Genomic DNA, 22,293 nt, shown 5'->3' with positions numbered 1-22,293 from the left:
ATGGCATAGCACCGTGTTACAGTGTTATAACATATTTACAAAGTCATTACCTGTATTCAGTAACAGAGAGATGGAGCAAAGTAGAGTACAGAAACATATAAATACATTAAAATCACCAGGAGAAGAAATTCAGTTATCATTATCAACATATAGGAAGGGCAATTAATGAATCTTCATTTAGATTTGTTGTCAGTGTAACTTACAAAGGGGAAGGTTAGCTTTGTTAAAAGAGAGAGATACAATAGGTTGATGAGAGGATCAATAAGCAACTACTAGATGCCCTAGGAAGTTTGGGGCAGTAGGGGTCTGACTGAAGCAGGAGGTTCTGCCTAACTGTATAACATGAAAAGTTTGTGGGGCAGCTCTAAATGGAAAAAGGAATAAACAAAAGTAAACATTTTCCTTTTAGAAAATAGAAAAAGGAAACAAGAAAATAATCAGAAGGAACTGAAATAAGCAAACAAATCAGAAGTTTAATGAAATCCACCAAAGCCACTTTTGAGGCTAAAATAACTACCCAAGCCAAATACAATCACAAGGTCTTTTTAGTTATGTTCATCATCTCAAAAGCACAATGCAGCAATGCATTGAGCTGATTGTGAATGATGTTACCTACATCAAGGCTAAAGATACAGCGAACCTACTGGCCAATATATTTAGCTCTAACTTTATTCCTCTCTCCCCTCTGTCTGCCCCTCAACATACATCTTACACTTGCTCACTTTCAGCTATCGCACAAGGACAAGTCTAAAAAGTGCTATCAAAAGTTAAAAATACTGCATCACTGAGTCCTGACAACATCCATGGATGCATCTTAAATAGCATGAAGCATGATTTAGCCACACCCCTAACACTGTTTAATCTCAGCTTCCATACAGGTTTTTTACCAAGCGAATGGAGATAGCTAGTCATTCCCTGGCATAAGGGAGGACCTTCCACAGACCCAGGCAATTACAGACCCATAAGTTTGACCAGCCTCATGTGCAAAGCCATGTAAAGACTTATTGTAGAATTAATCAATCAGGACATAGGAAACCTCCAAACACTGGACTCGTTTCAGTTTGGATTTGTCAAGGGCATATATATAAAAGTAATCAAACCATATCAACAAGTTCACATTTATAAATGTTATACAACACATATATTGTTATATGTCATATAATCTAAGTAACATTACATAAATTATTCAATTCCTGCCTACTCTTAAACTTCATTTATCCTATAAAACATTTTATGTAGCTATCATTCCCACATTTTCCATTTTTTTCTATGTAATTTATGGCTACCATTTTCTAAAGATCCCACTTCCTGTTCTTTTATCTCTATTACAATATTCACTACTTCTTATTTCAGTTACAATATTCACTTCTTCAAGTAGGGTTGGTTTAGATTTTGATTTCCATTTTCTAGTAATTGCTTATTTGGTAGCCACCATAATTAACCTTAACAAAACCTTACTATGTCTTGGCAATTCAGATCCTGTATCCTAGCTCAAAAGAATAATTTCCTTAGTTACACTCATTTGGTGGTGAGTAGGTTAGGGCTGTGCAGCGCTATCTGCCTTGTTTAGCTAGCTCAATTTTAACTACATTGATATGTTTCCTCAGAGGATCCTAATGTTGCCTGTTGATAGTGCTGGCTGCTAGTGCTTGAGGATTTATTGATGGTAATGTTGGTTGCTAGTGTTTGGGAACTTAGGTAGCTAATTTTTATCTGCATACTCTTATTTCTCGGTTGTTCGCATTGTTGCTTATTAATAGTGTTGGTCGCTAGTATTTGGGGGCTTGTGTAGCTTAATTCCCCTACTTTTACATGTTTTCTAGTGCTAGTAACTGTCGCTTGTGATTGTGTTGCTCGCCAGTGTCTGGGGACTTGTGCAGCTTGTTTTATGGGCATTTACATGTTCTCTCTCTTGCAGTAACTGTCGCTAGTTGGTAATGCTGGTCGCAAATGTTTGGGGATTGGAGTAACTATTGTTATCTGTTTACATTTGTTTGCTTGGTAGTATTAGCTGTTGGTAGTTGATAGTGTTGGTCGCTAAGACTTAGGGATTTGCTTAGATAGTTATCAGCTTGCACCTGTTTATTTTTTGACTGTAACTACTGTCGCTTCTAATATATTGTCTTTTATATGTTGGTGGAGGGCTTTGTGTGCTATACAGTTGTGTTTACTTTCTTAGACCATTGTGTTGGGCATACTGATTCCACGTGTTGGGGAATCTCTAGTTGAGTATATAAAACCCCGCGTTTTTACTGCATGGCTAATGACTCCAGTAATTTCCTTACCTATGCCTGCTAGGCTATTTTTAGTTATCTGGTAGCTCTATTCAGTGGTCAGGGACATAGTTCCGACTTATTTTGTCTATTGTAGCCGTTTCTAAGTTGTTTTTCAGTTTGGTGACCTTTTGGCCTCTCTTTTGGCAACATCGTTTTTGTCTTTCCCTTGGACTTCTAAATATATGTATTTGCAGCCTTTTAGTGTTCTCTTGGACGGGGCTGTAATTTATAAATATAACTTATTTCTCCAATACATTCATAATTTTATAATGAGGGTATCCGCCCGTGAAGTACTGCACAGTGTAGTGTAAATGCAACCACTCTCATGTATTAAGCGTGTTGTTGATTACTGCTGAGATATAGGGACTATAATCAGCTCATAGCTGCTTAATTTTGTATCCTAAGGATTTATATCTTTGCTGTTTTTAAGCTGCCTAGTGATCTGTACCTTGACATGCATAAACGTAGTGTATTGTAATGCAACTGCTTTTATTTGGACTAGCCTAATTAACCTAATTGTAATTTGTAATCTAACTGTTTTTTTCTTTTCTCTATCTCTTTCTAGCTGGTTTAGGGTTAATTATTCCCCTCTCAACTTCAGAAAAGTGCTCCGCGTGGACTCATAAAACTGCAACTTCCACCCTCCACTACCTGCCTGGGTTGTTTCCCCTGGGTTCACTCTGTAAACTGGTTTTTATAACCTGGAGTAACCCTCACCAAAGTTATACTGTATGTTTCATTGATATTTGTTCTTTTTTAATAGTGACATTGATGTTATGTCCTGGGTTTTCACCCCTGATATAGAAACTAGACTTCTGCCAGTCTTCGTCAGCAGCCACCCCCCCCCCGTTTGCTAGACTGCTTGATTCCCTCACTATATCTCCTCTCTTCTGTTGATTAAACTATATACTGCACTAAACCTAAAGCTATCTGTGACTCTAGTACTCTCTTCTTACCCCTTCTCCTACCTAAAGTACTGTCTCTATTATCCCTAGCCTCTATTCATAGTTCCCACACCTCATGCTTACAGTGTCTCTCCTGCCTGACTCTTATTCCTTTTAGTTCTTCTGGCCTTTACCAATCTACTATTGCTAGTTCTCTCTATCCCTGTGCTCTTTGTTAATATCTTCACTACTCTCCTGCCTCCCTTGTAACTTTTCAGGGAACTGTTTCTCCTGAGCTGAACCTACTCTTTGTCCTCCTACTACTAGTTAACCTAACTATCTCCCTGTATCCAGACCCACTCTCCTAGGATAGCTTCTTTCTGATTGTTCTCCACTCCTCTCCCCTGCTCTCTCACTAATTGTGTCTGCCCCGCTCCGCTCCCCTCCCTACCCCCAATTCCCACCCACCCCCAGGGGTCCTGAACTTATACCTCACTAAACACTCCCCCTATCCTCTCAACCAATCTCCTTCCAACAAACTAGAACTCCCCCTTATCTTTATCACTCTACCCCCTCCACTCTATAATATCATATCCTCCCACCTTTTTGACGTCTAACTACAACACTATTCCTTAAAATCTACTATACCTTATCTCTTCAATCCTCCTCCCACAAAGCACTTTAATAACCTAACTTATATTACATCCTTTCTACTTTCTATCTAATACATACTCATTTCCTATCTAACACTGACTATCCCCTTCCTCAATTTCTATACACTTATTCTCCTTGTATCCCTTCTTCATACAGTATTACTGTGCTATCTCTACCTAACTATTCTTTCTAAAAAACCTACCATAGGCCCTCATCTCCTCACTATAATGTCTTTAACTTTAAAACCCTTTCTCATCCATGCTCTACTCTCCATTATTACTCTAGCCTCTCTTTCTTTATCATACCATATCACCTCATTGAAATTTAAAACTTTCTATCAACAAAACCTTCACATAAAGCAAACTTTACCTTTATCTACCTTTAGCTCCCTTAAACATAGTAACATTACCTGTTCTTCCAACTATTTACTGCTAAAATATCATAGGGTTTCTCACATTACCCCCAACTCTAACAAAAGATTTCTTAATATTTGTCTCAAACTGCTTAAAGTACTATCAACTCCCCATCAGCTACTCCTCTTACATGGTGACATTCATCCTAATCCTGGTCCTTCGACCATTATCAATCATAACCAAAACTTTAACTCTTCTCCTCTTCTTGCATCAGGAACTAGAACTAAAAATTCCCTTCTAATAGCTCATATTAACATCAGAAGTTTGAATAACAAAATCCACCATTTACATGCACTCCTTCACTTGCATTCATTTGATATATTATGTGTAACAGAAACATGGCTAAAACCCTCCACTCTAGACCAAGAAATTACCCCTCCTGGCTACAACATACTTAGAAATGACCGTATAAAGAAGAAAGGTGGCGGTATAGCCATTATTTATAAATCAAACCTACAAATTACCCAATTTAATGAAGTTCCATTAACAAGCCCTAAATCAGAAATTTTATCAATCAAACTACAGATAAACAATAATAAAGCAATCTATCTAATATGTATGTACCTTCCCCCTGGCAACAATACCCAAACGCTAGAAAGCCTACTTAGTTCCCTGTCCAGTCAACTATCCCAAGAAACCATAATACTTGGTGATTTCAACATTGATTGGAAAACCTGTGCAGACCATCAACCTACTAACCATATTAATCTCCATGGTTACTCTCAATTAATAACAACTACAACTAGAACACATAAACCAAATAAGAAAGAAACAATTCTGGACTGGATTCTAATTAATAATGCCCACACTTACTATACTCCAGGTACACTTCCTGACAGTATTAGTGATCACACACTTACATATGTGATCAGACAAAAACTGAATATTCCTAATATGCATAAACTTAAAAGATGCCGCTCAAAAAAATTTTTCAACCCTGATAACTTCCTTACGGAATTACATGCATGTGACTGGTCACCTTTATCACACCTCGAACTCAATGAAGCAGTTTCCTTCTTTAACACAAAATTTCTGCAAATCCTGGACTATCATGCTCCATTCCACTCTATTAGGATAAAAGCCAAAACTGCCCCTTGGCTTACTAAGCAAACAAAAGAAAAAATGATCCTTAGAAATAAAACCTGGTCCAAATGGAAAGCTACCAAATCTCCATCTGACCATCTCCTCTATAAACAGTTAAGAAATACTACCAAGAAAGACACTCTTAGAGACAAAAAGGAATTTTATCTCCACCTTCAACAAACTACACAAAATACCCCTCAAAAATTTTGGTCAGGTATAAATAACCTTCTTGAACCACGACATTCTACTACTCCTACCCCTCAGGATTTAACCCTAATACCTCTACTCTGATCCCAAATGCCTTTAATAACTACTTTACAGAAGCCATTCTAACACTAGCAAACTCTCTACCAACACCTACTGCATCCTCACATGATACCTCTCCAGCCTCTACTAATCACTTTCAAATCCAACCTGTGTCTTCTTCTATCATATATAAGCTTCTCTTAAAACTAAAACCATGCACCCCATCAGCTGACCAGCTCCCTTCTGAATACTTACAAATTGCTGCTAAAGCTATCTATCACCCTATATCTATTCTAATAAATAGGACCATCTCTGAAAGGAAAATTCCCTCAGTCTGGAAGATATCGCACATAATTCCCCTTCATAAAGGAGGCCCTTCTTCCGAATTATCCAACTATCGTCCTATTGCCTTACTGTCCCCATTAGCTAAAATAATGGAAAGGTGTATACATAAACAATTTCTGAATTACCTTCTTCAAAACAACCTTCTAGCTGACTGTCAACATGGTTTTAGGCCCCATCACAGTACTACCACTGCCCTTCTGTCTTTTACTGACTCTATAAATAAAAATCGAAACAGTAACCTTCTCTCATCTGCTCTATTTATAGATCTATCAAAAGCTTTTGATATGGTTAACCATAATATACTCCTTGACAAACTTAACAACCTCTCTTTAAGCTCTCATACTCTACAGTGGTTTAGAAGCTATCTGGAAAATAGACAACAAGCAGTTCTATGGGAAAATAACCTTTCATCTTTACTTCCAGTAAATGTAGGGGTTCCACAAGGATCTATCCTTGGACCCCTTCTTTTCTCAGTATTTATCAATGACCTATATTTGAATATACCTCAAGCAACCTGCATCCAATATGTAGATGACTCGACATTGATCTGCTCTGCCACAAATACTCCCTCTCTCCAGTCCATCACCCAGACAACCTTTCATAACGTTGAAAAGTGGTTTATGCAGCATTGCCTCCTACTTAATCCCAAAAAAACAAAGCTCCTTCTCTTTACTCCTACTAATAAATCTCCTACACCTCTCTTTACTATTACCTCAAATAATTCAACCTGCATTAACCCTGATAATACCACTCGACTATTAGGGGTAACCATTGATAACCATCTCAACTTTGATGAACAAATAAATAGTACTATTAAAGCTGTGAATAAAAAAATTGGGACACTCTATAGAATTAAACCTTTCCTTACCCCAGCAGCCAGAAAAACCATTGCACAGACCCACCTGCTCTCCACTCTTTTTATGCTTCGACCATTTATACCACACTCTCTAAAAATAACATCAATAAACTCTCCACCTGTTATAACAGTATAGCTAGATTCATTAATGCAACTCCCCTTAGAACCCACCACTGTTATAACCTGAATCAACTAAATTGGCTAGAACTAAATAACCAATTACTTTACCAACAACTACTTATAATTCATAAAACCCTTCACTTCCCTGAAAATACTCCAAGTCTGGCTAAACTTATCTCTCCATATAAGAACCTAAACACACTTCGTTCTGCCAACAAGTTTCTAGTATCTATAACTAAATCACATAACAAAGCTGGTGATGCACTATTTTCTAATTCCATAGGGAAACACTGGAATCTAATCCCTCAAGAAATAGCGACTCTTCAGTCCACCTCTCTCTTCAAAAGACAAATCAAAGGACACCTTACTTCTCAATGGCTATGTCCCTGTACCAATCCCGATTAAAAGTATGGCTTAACACACCTTATTATTTTTTATTCCTGTCCCCGTACTGGCCCTACCTGAAGCTTTCTGGATTTGAGAGGTGAATACTAAGGGATTCCTAGATCTCTGAATAACTTTACTATGTAGATTCTGCTTTTTGTTGTTAACTTGTACTTATTTTTTAAAATGTGATAGTTATCCTCTCTTGTACCTTGTATAAATCTACTAAGAAAATTGTTATTAATCTCTGTTATTTTGTCCATACTGGAGCTTTTCTCCCCGGGCCTCTACTGTAAACGGATATATGTCCAGCTAGACTAGCCCGGTCAACAAATGTAAAATAAAATAAAATAAATAAATAAATTTGCTCACCCAGTATTCCTGACAGGAGTACTGTGTAGGGAATTTTTAAAGTCTGCCAATTCATTACACTCCCAAAACATATGCTGCCAATTGTGTCTTTCTTCACCATCACTGTATTGACTATATAGTGAAATCATTATTGTTGGCTCTGTATAATGCATGTACACAGCTGTCTAGTCCAGCAGGTTGCTGCATTGATTTTTTTCAAACTGCTTACTATATGTATGTTTTATACGATATTCCCTATGCGCTTTTTTTCTAATTGTAGTTGAATTGTGCTCAAAGTATTCCCGCAGTCTCAGCCTGTAAGCACTGCCTCTAGCTTGCAGAGAAGTTACTGTATGTTAAAGTTTGATGTATAATTAAATTTATAGCAATGTGTAATGTTGTGTAACTCACTTTCAACTTGTCTATTCTTTTCCTCCCTCTAACCCACTATCTTTGCTTCTCTCTCTGCTGTCATCTGTAATTCAAAAGCTCTCATTCTCTGTACTCCGCTCTCTTGCCCCACCTCCAACTCTCTCCAGTTCCTATTCAAACCCCTTATTTTCATACTCCTTTGTTGGATTTCCTCTCCCTTTTTAGGCATCAACTCGTGTAAACTCACAGTGCGGAACATCTCCTCTGCCTAGTCTGCTTCAAATCTTGCCTCCACAACACATTGAAAAGAATGACAAACTCCTCCATCTATTTTAAGTATGTCACCCTGTGCTAATTATGAAATTTAATCTGTGTAGATAGAGCTGAAGAATATCAGCAACCCTCCTGCTTCTCTCTTTCTTCTTCACCCTACATTTTTTGGCCATTTGTCTCACTTGTACCTTTCCAGTGATTCTATATAAAATCCCCCTTTTCTTTCCCTCCACTCTGCTTTTCTTTTTCCATAATTTTACGCTGTCCATCACTATTCCTAGCTAATATATAGATATAACTAAGGCCTAATATTTGCTGACCTTGTGTAGCTTCTTTGATTTTTTTTTTCTTTTTGGAAATCTCCGTGATCAGGTCAGCCCCACTCCATTTGCCCTTACTTCTCAAGGGCTCACCCTGCTTCCCTACCCTACCCCCAATTCTCACCCACTCCCACTATTTGTACATATATTTCAAACAAGCCAACCCTCCTAATCTCAATCATCCAATCACAACCCAAATATCTCTTTACTCCTCTTACCAACAAAACTACCTCACCTACTAAAATTCAACTCATCAATTACAAATACTCTTCAGGAGCTCTGCTTAAATACCACTTCTTACACTCCCCTACCATTTATTACTTAATCAAACAGTCCCTCCTGCTGTAATTCCATGAAAACTCATTCCAAACTACAAATATACTACACGCACACACCTTCTCAACTACTGTATGAAATCTTACATAGAACAAGATGTTAAACTTACACTGTAAAAAATTATTCTAACTCTTACTTTTGTAGCTCAGCTAACCTCCCACCATATTGATCTCAACATTTATTTATTAATTTATGTATTTAATATTTGTTTGCCAGGATAGTCCGACTGGACAAGTGTCTATTTTCAGCGGAGTCCTAGGGAGAAAAACTCCATAAGTTTACAGAGAGAAGAAAATTTTACAAAAGAGACATTACAGAGTAGTAGCATACAGATTGTAGACTTTACAGCCATTAGTATACAATAAGAGGACATTCCTCCTTTTGGTTGAAAATACAAGTGTACAAAATATACAATAAGAGTAGATAAGAACCTGGTAGAGCATTGCAAGATATTTCACAATTAAATAAGAGTATATAAATGTTTAAGTTTTCCATATAAACATTCAAGCAAATATACATGACATCCCACTCACTGGGCTGAACAAGGAGAAGGTTACTGTTAGCTGCCTGTCAGGTGCCAGGATCCAACACATAACACAAGCCCTCAGGTTACTCCAGAACAAGTACAGATACAACTCTGTCATTGTCCATGTTGGTGTGAATGACCTGAGCCATACCTCCCTGGACTACATGAAAAGAGACATGGAGGAGCTCTCTGATCACATAGCCCAGGACAGTATGATCGTAACCCTGAGTAGCATCCTTCCCTCACCAAGAATGATACCACGGCATAAAGGAAAATTATCAATTTAAAAAATTGGCTAGGCTTCTGGTGTCATTCAAAGGGGATCCAGTGTCTGTCAGCCTGGGATGACATGCTCGACAAGCCATACTGCTTCGCTAGAGATGGCTTGCACCTGTCACCCTTAGGCTTTCGAATACTGGCCAAGGCTCTTGCCACCTCCATAGTGCCTTTTTTAAACAAGGCTAAAAAGACAAACCTGCCTCCAGGGGCAGCTCGTGCTATAGGACTGTGGGACTGCAGCCCCCCACCTGTAAAATGGATAAAATAAATTCCCCATTCCCCCCACCATAGAACATATTAAAATACAAATTCTCAGATTCCACGCATGTGTGCTTAGTTCCTGACTGCTGTGCAAGGCATACCAGAACTCCAAACACGCATGCTCAGGCATTTCTGAACTCCAGACTGCTCTGTTAGGCAGTCTGGATGTCACTGCACAAACCAGAAGGTCACCAGACTGCATCACCCGCAGGAGGCACCAGCCTCCTCACATCAGACCCAACAGCATGTGTGGGCCATTATGGCAGACTGATTGGTCTGCAGGATTGCTTTGGAGGAGCTGGTCTGAGGACAGGTGATTGCTGAGTACAGATAGGGTGTGTGTGTGAAATGTCCCAGTTGCTTCATGGTGGTGGGTAGAGAATAAGGCTTGAACCCTGTACCTTGGGCCCAAGTGACAAGAGCCTGAATTCCCTACCCACCACCATTTGTAAAACATTTGCAGATTTTTGCCTCATATTTGTTCTGTTCCTCATAAAATCTGTGTTTTCTGTATTTTTGTTACTTGACACAGACAGTAGTGCAGTGGTACAGTGGTAGCAGTGCTGCCTGACAGTTACAGGTTGTCTGGTTTGATTCTTGGCTGGGGTGCCTTCTGTGTGGAGTCTGCATGTCCTCCCTGTGTTTGTGTGGGTTTGCTCTGGTGTCCCCAGTGGATATTTATCCCTATTTTTGGACTGTATTCCCCCATTATTGGCTTCGTCCAGGTTTTTTGTGCCAAGGTTGACAGCTATGGTGATAACTGAACTCACTGAATATGTTTGGGGGCTGTATTCCCCCTTTACTGGCTTTGTTCAGGTGTTTTGTGCTAAGATGTTGACAGCTATGGTGAGAACTGAATTCACTAAATGGTAGCCATTTAAGTTTCAGTCTTCCTTTCTTTCATAAAAATAGATGCTTTGGCATAGTGGTATGTTGCTCTGGCTGTTTTGCACAGGGTCCTGGGTTCAATACTTGGCAATGAAATGCATTGTGGTAACACAGCATTTTATTCTAGCAACTTTCCAACATTACACAAGCAATGTTTAAAATGTGTCCCTGATTTTTGGGCTTTTGTCCCCCCCCCCCAAATAAATTTTGTTTTTTTCCAGATTTCTTGTGCTGCAAAGTTCAGAGATACAGCTGAGTGTCGAGTAGACTTTACAAGGAGCTGAGTGCTGCAGGGGAACAAAAGTTTAGTGCTGCTTATGACGAGTTTGCTTACATTGCAAATAGCACAACAGGTAATGTACTTGCTTTTGATGCAGAAGGCTGTGGGTTCCACTCCCACAGTAGGTAGATCCATTGCTGATACTGTACTCTGTTGTAAAGGGGATGGATGCTGCAGTCCTCTTTGGCGAAGATACCTAGTAACTATGAACCTGTTATCAGTTTGCCATCCATTCCCTATTGTAATATTACTAGCATTATCATTTTTTTAATGCAACATAGGCAATTTATTCCTCAAGGGCAACAGGCACTTTATTTGTAGATGAAACAATGACATATAAAGTTGTTTGTTAGCAGTAACCTCTTCATTAGTTAACAGATTTCTTTAATGTGGAATTATTTAGATGACTTTTACTTCTTCAGAGATCGTGCATATTTACTGATACTGGTGGACTGTAGAAGTTTGAGTAGACTTTTATGATGGAAATGTTCTGAATTGGGCAGTTTTGTCATTATTGGTGCATGCATTTTGTTTCATTGTTTACTGGAAAAATGTTCAAAACAATAAATTTAAAATGCCTTCTAACAACTGTACTGTATTATACAAGGAATATAATTGAATACAGTCAGAAAGGTGTATCAAAGAGCATGTGTATGTTTCGTGTTCAAGGGGCCTATGATTTGAAAACAGCCCAAAATTAATCTTTATCTGCCACTGGCAAAATGTATTTTCTTTGAATGTGGGTTTTGATGCTGTTTCAATGAATGTGAGTTTCAAGGGCAGAGAAGTTTTAATGCTAAGTCTATTTTCATTGTGAGACTGCATTGCTTTGTTTAGCAGATATCTATTAGGGTTTATGCTGTAAAATATAAAATAAAACTTTCAAATGAAATCCATATCATCGCAGAAGTAAAGCAGTATGCACATTACAGTGTTTATGGCAAATGGGGCGAAATAACCAAGGAATGGGACATTGGAATGGCTGCAGGGGGGATGCTCCATTTGACCATGATTTTGTGAGGGGGGGAGGGCAGCAAACTCAGACAGCCCCAGCTGAACTATACCTCTCAACTGTCCAGAATTTTGCAGAATGAATAGATTTTTGCTTCTTATTTTTGGTTTGTTCCTCATAAAATTTGTAGTTTTCTGCCAAATCATTTAGGAATGAAGTCACTAAATAATGACAGACATTGAGTTTCAGACATCATAACCTTTAGAAAAATGCATGCTAAAGCAAGACCTGTTATTCTATCAACTGTCTTTCTAGTACTGTTTGTATGTTCCCCCAATATATTTGGCCTTATCCAGATTTCTTGCATTAAGAGGTTGAGAGGTACGTGCAAATAAATCGCTTTATAGAATTAGGAATATCCAAACCTCTCAACAGTCTCCAATTTTGGCTCAAAATGTTGCTCTCCCCCTAATAATCCCTCTGCAAAATGTCAATTTTGGAAGAAAACATGGAGGGTTTACAATTATAAATTACTGTAATGATCAGAGTTATAGATTACTTTTATTTCAGAAATACATGTAGATGCTCTTATTTTGTCAGCTGCTCAAGTTAACAGTACTAATTTTAAAAAGGTGTCCATTCTTTGACATGTTCCCAGCTGTATTGTGTGGCAATTTTATATTTTTGCATAACATATTTAGTCTGTTTTTCATAAAATTGTGGTTTTCTGGCAAATTAGTAACAAATCATTAAAGACTGAAGTTAGAAAATAATGGCAGACATTTGAGTTTCAGATTTCATACACTTCAAAAATTCGTACTAATGCAAGACCTACTACTATTCTATTATCTTTCTAAGTTTATAAGAGCAATATTTAAAAACTGTCTTTATTTTTGGGCCTGTGTCCCACTTCTATGTATGGCTTTGTCCAGATTTCTTGCTCTGAGGTTGAGAGGTATGAGTGTCAGAGCCATCACCGTCAGCCAGAGACATTTCAAACCGTGACCTACTTGCTGAATCCCACTCCCCAATGTAGTGGCTCTGGATGTGCCCAAGCAAGGCAAGGAGCAGTTATGCAGTGTAAGTGTGCAGAGTATTCCCCCATCCAAGGTAGATCACAAGTATGACCATGGCTTTCCATCTGTCCTTGATTTTGCAGAATGTTCTGGTTTTCTGTCATATTTTTATACTGTTGATTTATGCTTCTTATTATTCAGAAAATGCATGCTGTTGCAGTGCCCTGTTGCTCTGTATTAAAGTAGCAATGCTTTAATGACCATCAGGTAAGCTTGTCGGAGATTGTAAGATGCAAGTAAGCTTTAATAAGCATACTGTTAAAGAATTACCAACATTGAAAGCCTTTTCATTGTTGCCATGCAGAGAATATTTACATAACTAGATAACATATAAGCCTTAGGTATTGAAATGCATATGACATTATTTGTAATAAAGGACAGGATTACAGTATTTTCAGAAGCTCATTACATTTGTTGGAGACTTGCAGTTATCTTTGCAGGCTTTAACCATAAACTAAACAGAATGCCAATCTACCATGTGTGGTCCATAACTTGTGCAGTAATCCTTTAAGAAATTTATCTTAAGCTCTCAATTTTTACTTTGATCATGTGTTCTCCATGAAACAAGTAGATAATTGCTGTCAGGCAGCAGGTCTTTTTTGGATAAGAAACATTTTTACAAGTGGGGGTATAACAGAGATTGCTACTTTCAGCATGTTACTTGGTAATTTTATAAAGTTGAATATAAATTATAATTAGAACTGCAGTGCAAGGAGAAGTGGTTTGAGCTGAGTGCTGCTTGTTTTTTTATACTTGATTTTAACTGGCATTCCAGTAATGTATTTAAAAAGCAATTTATTTTTTCATGCCTCACAACCTTTGTGTTTCCATCTAGACATTAAAGTTGTCATGTAGCCAATGCACTGAAATATGTTTTCTTCTACACTTCATTTTGTCTTGATTGGACTCTCATAATGATGGTTTGGCACCCAGGGCAGCGTATTTAATTAAAGTTCCAGTTGTTGTGGTTTTGAGCATAGCTCCACCCCTTTCTAGTTGGTCACACCCCTTCCCATTGGCCCCACCCATTCAGCTGTCTCCTGCAGCCCCCCCCTTTAATTTGAAGTCACCAGCCGCCACTGCCTACTGCCATAAATAGCACAAGTAACAAAAAACTGAGGTTAATGCTACTCAATGCCAGAAGTCTAAATCTCAAAATGCATGCACTCGAGGCACTCCTTAGTATGGAGAAAACAGATATATGTGCAGTAGCAGAAACCTGGTTTAAGGCTCCAGAGAGCACCCAAGTACTATCAGGCTACAACTCATACCATACATTTCGCCACAAAACCCGGACCGAAATACAAAAGGTGGGGGCGTATCCATATTCATCAAGGATACCCACACCTCCAGGTTAGTGGCACAGCACAATGCTTCAGAGATCATCCATGTGCAACTAACAATGGGTAAAATTGCAATTCAAATTGTAGCTTGCTACAGATCACCCACCATGTGCCAAGACCCCTATTCCACATTTCTGGAAACACTGGGAAACATAAAGGTCCTACCAAACACCCTGATATTGGGTGATTTCAATTACCCAAACATTAACTGGGAGAAGTACTAACTCCCTTGCCCAACATTTCCTAGAATTTATAAACTCAAATGCCCTGGATCAACTGGTCAACATCCCCACCAGAGGTGACAATATATTGGACCTGGTCATCACCAACATGGGTGATTGATGTTCCACACCGGAGGTCAACCCCTCACTGCTTAGATCTGACCATAAACTAATCACTCTGGATATCCACATTCCGGCCCCACCCCCCAGTCAAGGAAACCACTGTGAAAAACTTTTCAAAAGCAAACTTCACGTTACTTAAGACTGAGGTGGAAAATTTCAAAGCCCCCATGCCAAAGGATATCACTGTCCAAGCTGCAAAATCCTTTACTAATGCACTCTACAGGCACCTACAAGAATGCATGGATCGTGCTATCCCAAGCAAAACCAAGACTCACTCCTCCAAGAAAAGGAAACCTGTCTGGTGGACCCCTGCCATAAACAAGCTATACAATAGAAGGAGGAAACTAGTATAGAAAAGAGTAAAATCCCAAGAAGGGAAGACATCCCTGATCAGTATCAGCAAGAAACTATGATCCTTCATAAAATCATCTAAGGCTAGCTTTGAAAGAAAAATTGCCAAGGACTCCAAAGCTAACCACAAGGCATACTTTAGCTATGTCAAGAATCTAAGTGGCAATTCTCAGATCTGCTCAGAGTTAGTGTAGAATGGCACAAAAATACACTGAACCAACTGATATCGCCAACATCCTGGCAAACAGGTTTAGTGCAAACTTCACCCCCCTCTCACCCCCAAAAGGGCCCATAACCATACCAGAAGAATGTAGTGCCCCTGAAATCACAGACACTCAGATTAAAGCAGCCCTCTCCAAAGCCAAAAACACAGCATCGGTGGGACCAGACGGTGTCCCAGGCTGCGTCTTACACAAGCTCAAAGATGAACTAACCCCTCACCTAAACACACTGTTCAAACTCAGCCTCTCCACAGGCTATGTGCCCATAGAGTGGCGCACAGCAATGGTTATTCCACTCCACAAAGGTGGAGCCACAACAGACCCCAGGAACTATTGCCCTATAAGCCTGACTAGCTTGATCTGCAAGGCTATGGAGCACATCATCATGGATCTCATAAACAGAAACATTGGGAACTTCCAAACACTGGACCCTACCCAGTTCGGCTTTGTTAAGGGCAGATCATGCCTCTTAAACCTGGTGGACTTCTTTGAGACAGTTAGACAAGGGAAAGGTGGTCCACACAGCCTACCTAGACCTTGCAAAGGCCTTCAACACCATTCTTCATTCAGGTATTATAGACAAGCTCACCAGCCTGAACATAAACCCCTACATCATGAGATGGGTTGCCAACTGGCTCACAGACAGAACCCACATGGTAAGAGTTGCAGGAGCTCGGTCTGACTCTAAACCGGTTACAAGTGGCATTGCCCAGGGCTCAATCCTAGGACCCCCTCCTGTTCGGCATATACTTCTCAGAGGTACAGGCAAGCACGGAAGGACTATGGCTGACCATGTTCACAGACAACTGCAAACTAGGGGCTATAATTGACTCTCCGATGAACACAGACATCCTCCAAAAGGGTCCCACTGAGACAGATACCTGGTGTCAAACCATGGCCTCAAGCTAAATGCCAAAAAGTGCATAGTCATCCCCTTTGGAAAAAACAAAGTACCCACAAATTACCACATAGGTGGTAGCCCCCTAAATATAGAAGGCATAATAAGGGATCTGGGGACCCAAGTAGATAGTAACCTCTCCTTTGATAATCACATTACCAAAGTAGTTAGAAAATCCTTCTATGTGGCCCACCTAATCACAAAAGGATTTGCATCCAGATCAAAAGAGGTCATTGTACCCCTCTACGCATCACTCATCAGACCCATCATAGAGTACAATGCCCCATTTGGGATGTACCTTACAAGACACCTGCAACAGCTGGAAAGACCACAGCAGTACATCACCAAGAGGATAACTGGCCTCAAACAGATGCCCTATGCAGCTTGACTGAAGAAATTCCAGCTGTACTTGGTTTCATGCCACCTACTCAGGTGATCTCTGCCTGACATACAAGGCCATGTGCAACCCAGAATTGATGGACATAGGCTCAGTCCTAGGACCCCCTCCTGTTCGGCATATACTTCTCAGAGGTACAGGCAAGCACGGAAGGACTATGGCTGACCATGTTCACAGACAACTGCAAACTAGGGGTTATAATTGACTCTCCGATGAACACAGACATCCTCCAAAAGGGTCCCACTGAGACAGATACCTGGTGTCAAACCATGGCCTCAAGCTAAATGCCAAAAAGTGCATAGTCATCCCCTTTGGAAAAAACAAAGTACCCACAAATTACCACATAGGTGGTAGCCCCCTAAATATAGAAGACATAATAAGGGATCTGGGGACCCAAGTAAATAGTAACCTCTCCTTTGATAATCACATTACCAAAGTAGTTAGAAAATCCTTCTATGTGGCCCACCTAATCACAAAAGGATTTGCATCCAGATCAAAAGAGGTCATTGTACCCCTCTACGCATCACTCATCAGACCCATCATAGAGTACAATGCCCCATTTGGGATGTACCTTACAAGACACCTGCAACAGCTGGAAAGACCACAGCAGTACATCACCAAGAGGATAACTGGCCTCAAACAGATGCCCTATGCAGCTTGACTGAAGAAATTCCAGCTGTACTTGGTTTCATGCCACCTACTCAGGTGATCTCTGCCTGACATACAAGGCCATGTGCAACCCAGAATTGATGGACATGCTCCACCTAAAGAAAACCGTATCCCCTCAAGCCACATGCTCTAGGGATCTAAACCTCACCACAACAATAAATAGGACATGCTGGAGGGATAGATTCCTGTCCCAGAGACTTCCCATGCTCTGGAACAAGATTCCAATCCACATTAGGCAGAGCTCCTCGCTAACCCTCTTCAAGAGAAACCTTGACGAGGGGATGAGAAACAGAAAGTTTATCCCAGGGATCACTTCAATGGCTCTGCTGGACAGAGGCACAGGGAACTAATCAAAGGGGTGGCAAAAGCCAACACATTCCGGCTAGGCTTATAAATGCCTTCAGGCAGACAGCCTGTTATAATAGATCAAAACATGAAGTTCGACCTACATATTGCCCAAACAATAAAAAAGTTCACAAAAAAATTGGAAGTCTATACAGATGGAAAAAATACCTTTCCAATAATAATAAAACCATTATTGCTAGAACCCCCCCCTTGTCTCCACACTTCTCTATGCATCCCCCATATTCTTTATTCTCAACAAATCTAACTTAGCCAAACTATAAATACCTGTTACAAAAAACAGCAAAGTTTGCAACTGATTCAGCCTTTAGGTCATCACTGCCAGACCCTTAAACAACTATCTTGGATACAACTACCCAACCTACTCACCCTTAAAAAACTTACTATGACCCATCAAATATTTTACCAACCTGTAAAACTACAGCTCTGCAAAGCCTATTAAATCACTACTCAAGTAAATGCTTGCCATGATCCAGTAATAAACCACTAGTGGACATTAATAGAAAAGTAAAAATAGCTCAGGTGACTCCATATACTCCAACTACATTGCAAAAATCTGGAATGCCGTACCCCTTAACATAAGAACTACAGCCAACAAAGCCAACTTCAAAAACCTTCTCAAATCCCATTTATCTAGCTCATGGATCTGCACCTGTTCTGACCCAGGCTAAACTACTTACACAGTATATACAGACTTTTTGGAAATGCATGTGTCCTACACAGTAAAGCATACCTAGGATGTTAGTACTATGCAGAAAATGCCCAATAGCAACCAGAATACCTCTGCAAACACAGTAAAGGCAAACAAAAATCCAGAAAAAATGCTGAGGTTAGGCTCCAGTGTCCAAATCAAAGTAAAAAAGCAGTCTTCAGTCTTCAATAAAGGTAAAAAAGCAGACTTGAATCGAAGAATAAAAGTATAAGAAGTCTTCTTTATTGTCACACAAGAGCTTTCACATATTGCTTCCTCAGGTTCCACACCTGAGGAAGCAATATGTGAAAGCGCTTGTGTGACAATAAAGAAGACTTCTTATACTTTTATTCTTCGATTCAAGTCTGCTTTTTTACCTTTATTGAAGACTGAAGACTGCTTTTTTACTTTGATTTGGACACTGGAGCCTAACCTCAGCATTTTTTCTGGATTTTTGATACCTAGGATGTTATTCACATAAGGCTAACACTATCACTTGTGTCAAATAATAGTGTCTTTTATCACAGTAGTATGTACACTATCTTATATTTCACTACCCCCAAAATCAAATCCTGCAATAGTATACAATATCAACCTTATATTGCATTAAGTGAAACACTTCTTGTGTTCATTTACCTTGTCTGAAAACTAAGTTATGCTACTAACGATTAGCATATACAGGTCTGACTCAGCTTTTGTATTTCTATTTTTTATTCCTTCTTATCTCAAAGAGTTCTTATTCTTTCTTATCAAAGTGTTAGCACTGTCGCTTTTTTATTTGAATGCATTGTCCACTGTATAATATGCTATATACTATTATATATATATATTATATATATAACTACCACTAAATGTAAACACTGTGAATTGTGTATGACAACAATTTTATAAGGTATTAAGATTAGCTTTATATTGTACTCCTACTGTAATACATTCTTCCTATTTTTATGATCTTGTACTGTTAATGATGGAGATTTTCTCCCTGGGCCACCACTGAAAATGGGCAGCCTGCCCAGTCAGACTTTCCCGGTAGACAAATGTACAATAAAAAAATAAATAAAATCACATCTCCAACATTTGCCATCTACCCAAAGAAAAATTCTTTGGAGTCTTGGTGTAAGAAAATACTTATGCAAACACTCCCAAGCCAAAACCCTAAATCTTCTAGATTTTGTTGCATATTTGGAAGGCATAAATATATCCTTCCATTGTTTCTTTGTGAATTGCATGTCCAGTCTCTCTTTTCAGTCTTTTCTGACCTCTTCTGATTGATTTCTATAGTTATCATACAATATTTTATATGCACTACTAATTATCCCTTTTTAACAGCCGCTTCTGTTCTAGATTCAATTAAAAACTCAGCTAGTGCAAGGCATTTAGAATTTCCCTGTCCCTTTCTCTTTCTCTATGCTCTGATAATCAGTCCCTGATAGGAAAGATAATCACTAGCCTGCAATCCAAATGTCTTCTTGACCTCTTCCCATTCTATTACCTTTCCTTCTCTAATTATTTGTTCCCAATATATTGGTTCCTTTGCCATCTTCCTCCAGTAAATTCCAGCTCCCTCCTGTCTATTCTGTGTACCCCTAACTGCAGTCATCCTTATAGGCAGAATCTCCTTTCTTCATTCCAGTGCTGGCTTAGTTCTTGGTATACTTTCTGCTACTTTATGAATATAATATTCTACTCTTTTTAATTTCTCCAAATCTTTTGGGTTTCTAATATCATGACGGGAATGGACCCCATTCCTAAGTCAAAGTACAATTAAAGTTCATGAAATTAGTATTGTTTCATTCTTTCATGTCAGCCAAAAGTGCTCTTTGCAGCACCCGCAATGTGCCCAGTAATGACTCCTTCTGCAATTCGTACAGGGTTACGTGGATTGGTAGCATATCTAAATACGATTGTAGATTCTTTTTTTATAAGATCCATTGCTCCTACTACTGTTGGAAATGTCTGGATATATTTCTTCCACATTGCTCATTTCTGCCTGCAGATCTGATATTTTATGACTTTGTGTCTCTCTGTATGCAACACACTGTAGTCACTGGGTGTATCTATTTCAATGATCAGTGCTATTTTTGTCTTCTTTTGATGGACCACTATGTCTTTTCTAACATCTATCTTTTGAACTGTTGGAAATGGGTGAGCCCATGTGATATAAACTTCATAATTTTCTATGATGCTTTGTGGCTCATGTTTCCAGTGTTTTTCAGCCACTTCAATACCATAATGTTTGCACAATCTCCAGTGCAACAGTCTTGCCACGTTATTATGCCTTTCAGAATACAGTCCTTCTGCCATTAGTATATCACAACCAGTAACAAGGTGAGGGACTGTTTCCAATTTGGTTTTACAAAACCTACATTTGTCTGTTTCTCCCACATGTTCAATGGACTTTGTAAACCAGCGTGTAAATAGCCTACTATCTTGGGCCACCAATATTAACCTTTCATCTCTTGGTTTGAATTTGCCTCTCCTTAACCATTCTCTATGACTGTTGTTACTTATCTTAAGCATCTGCATCCAAAATATCATTCTTTCTTTATTTCTTGAACTATCCACACCCCCCCCCAACTTCATCATCATCCCTTTCCTCTTTGAATTGTAGCTTTTGGTTTGTGTTATGCATGAGAGATTTAACTGTGTATCTCTAAAATACCCATTCAAATCAGTTAATCCTAAATACGACGTGGCCAAAGCTTTTGACACAATTCTAAATTCAGGCACAGTAGAAAAGCTAAATCAACTGTGAATAAACCCATATGTCATCTACTGTATTACCAAATGACTCACAGATAGGGTATAGGAATCAGATTAAGGGGCGTTACCTCCACAAAGAGACCAGTAACCGTGAAGTCCCCAGGGTTCTATGCTGGGACCTCCTGTTTGGCATCTACTTTTCTGAAGTAAAATCCAACACTAAAGATCTCTGGCTGATTAAGTTTGTAGATGACTGCAAGCTAGAAGCAGTCATTGAATCCCCATGTGACTTAGCCATCTTGCAAGTTTTGTTCCAAATAAATAAATAATTGGTGCCAAAATCATGAACTGAAACTAAATTCCAAAAACTGCATTATAGTATCCTTTGGGAAATCTTCAACTCCAGGGAACTACCACATTGATAATACACCCCTAAGAGTTGTTCCAGTTGTTTAGGATTTTGGAACATATGTGAACAGTGATCTAAGTTTTGACCAACATCTGTCCATTGTAAAAAAGTCCTTCTATATTGCTCAGCTTATAAACAAAGGCATCATGTCTAGATTTAGGGATATCATTGCCCCCCTTTACTCCACCCTAATTAGGCCAGTAGTTGAATATAATGCCCTCTTTTGCATGTAACTGTCCACACACATGCAACAACTGGAATGACCTCAGAGATAACTTACTGAAAGAATACAAGGCCTAAACAACATGTTCTACGCGGATTGACTCAAAGCTCTGTCACTATGCTCGGTATCCTACATACTGCTAAGACGTGACCTGTGTCTGGCATACAACACATCCTCTGTTGCAATAATGATAGATTTACTGCACATCAGCAAATCAAATGCCATCAGAAACAATCTGTCTAGAGATCTAACCCTCTTCTGCAACATCAACAGAATGGTTTGGAGGGACGGGTATATATCGCACTGAAGATTCCCTGCTCTAGAACAAACTGTCCATCCACAGAAAACAAAGTCCCCTCTCCATTTTCAAATGCATCTTGGATCAATGGATGGGAAACAGAAAATTCACCTCAGAACTGCCTCTTCTACTAGTAATGGACAGAGGCAGTTCCTAAACGTTTTATCCCACACACAGGTCCCCTCAAATCATCTATAGAATGATCCTA

General features: G+C 39.2%; 1 protein-coding gene across 1 annotated transcript in view; it reads left to right on the top strand.

Moving 5' to 3' along the window:
* The window catches only part of LOC122808555 (phospholipase A2-like), a 57,530-nt gene that overhangs the window by 29,785 nt on the left and 5,452 nt on the right, over positions 1-22,293 (top strand). The gene's annotated exons all lie outside the window — the stretch shown is intronic.

The sequence above is a fragment of the Protopterus annectens genome, chromosome 8.part0 (assembly GCF_019279795.1).
Source record: "Protopterus annectens isolate FY-2018-M chromosome 8.part0, PAN1.0, whole genome shotgun sequence".
In the NCBI taxonomy this organism is placed as follows: Eukaryota; Metazoa; Chordata; order Ceratodontiformes; family Protopteridae; genus Protopterus; species Protopterus annectens.
This window is presented reverse-complemented; position numbering and strand designations above follow the sequence as displayed.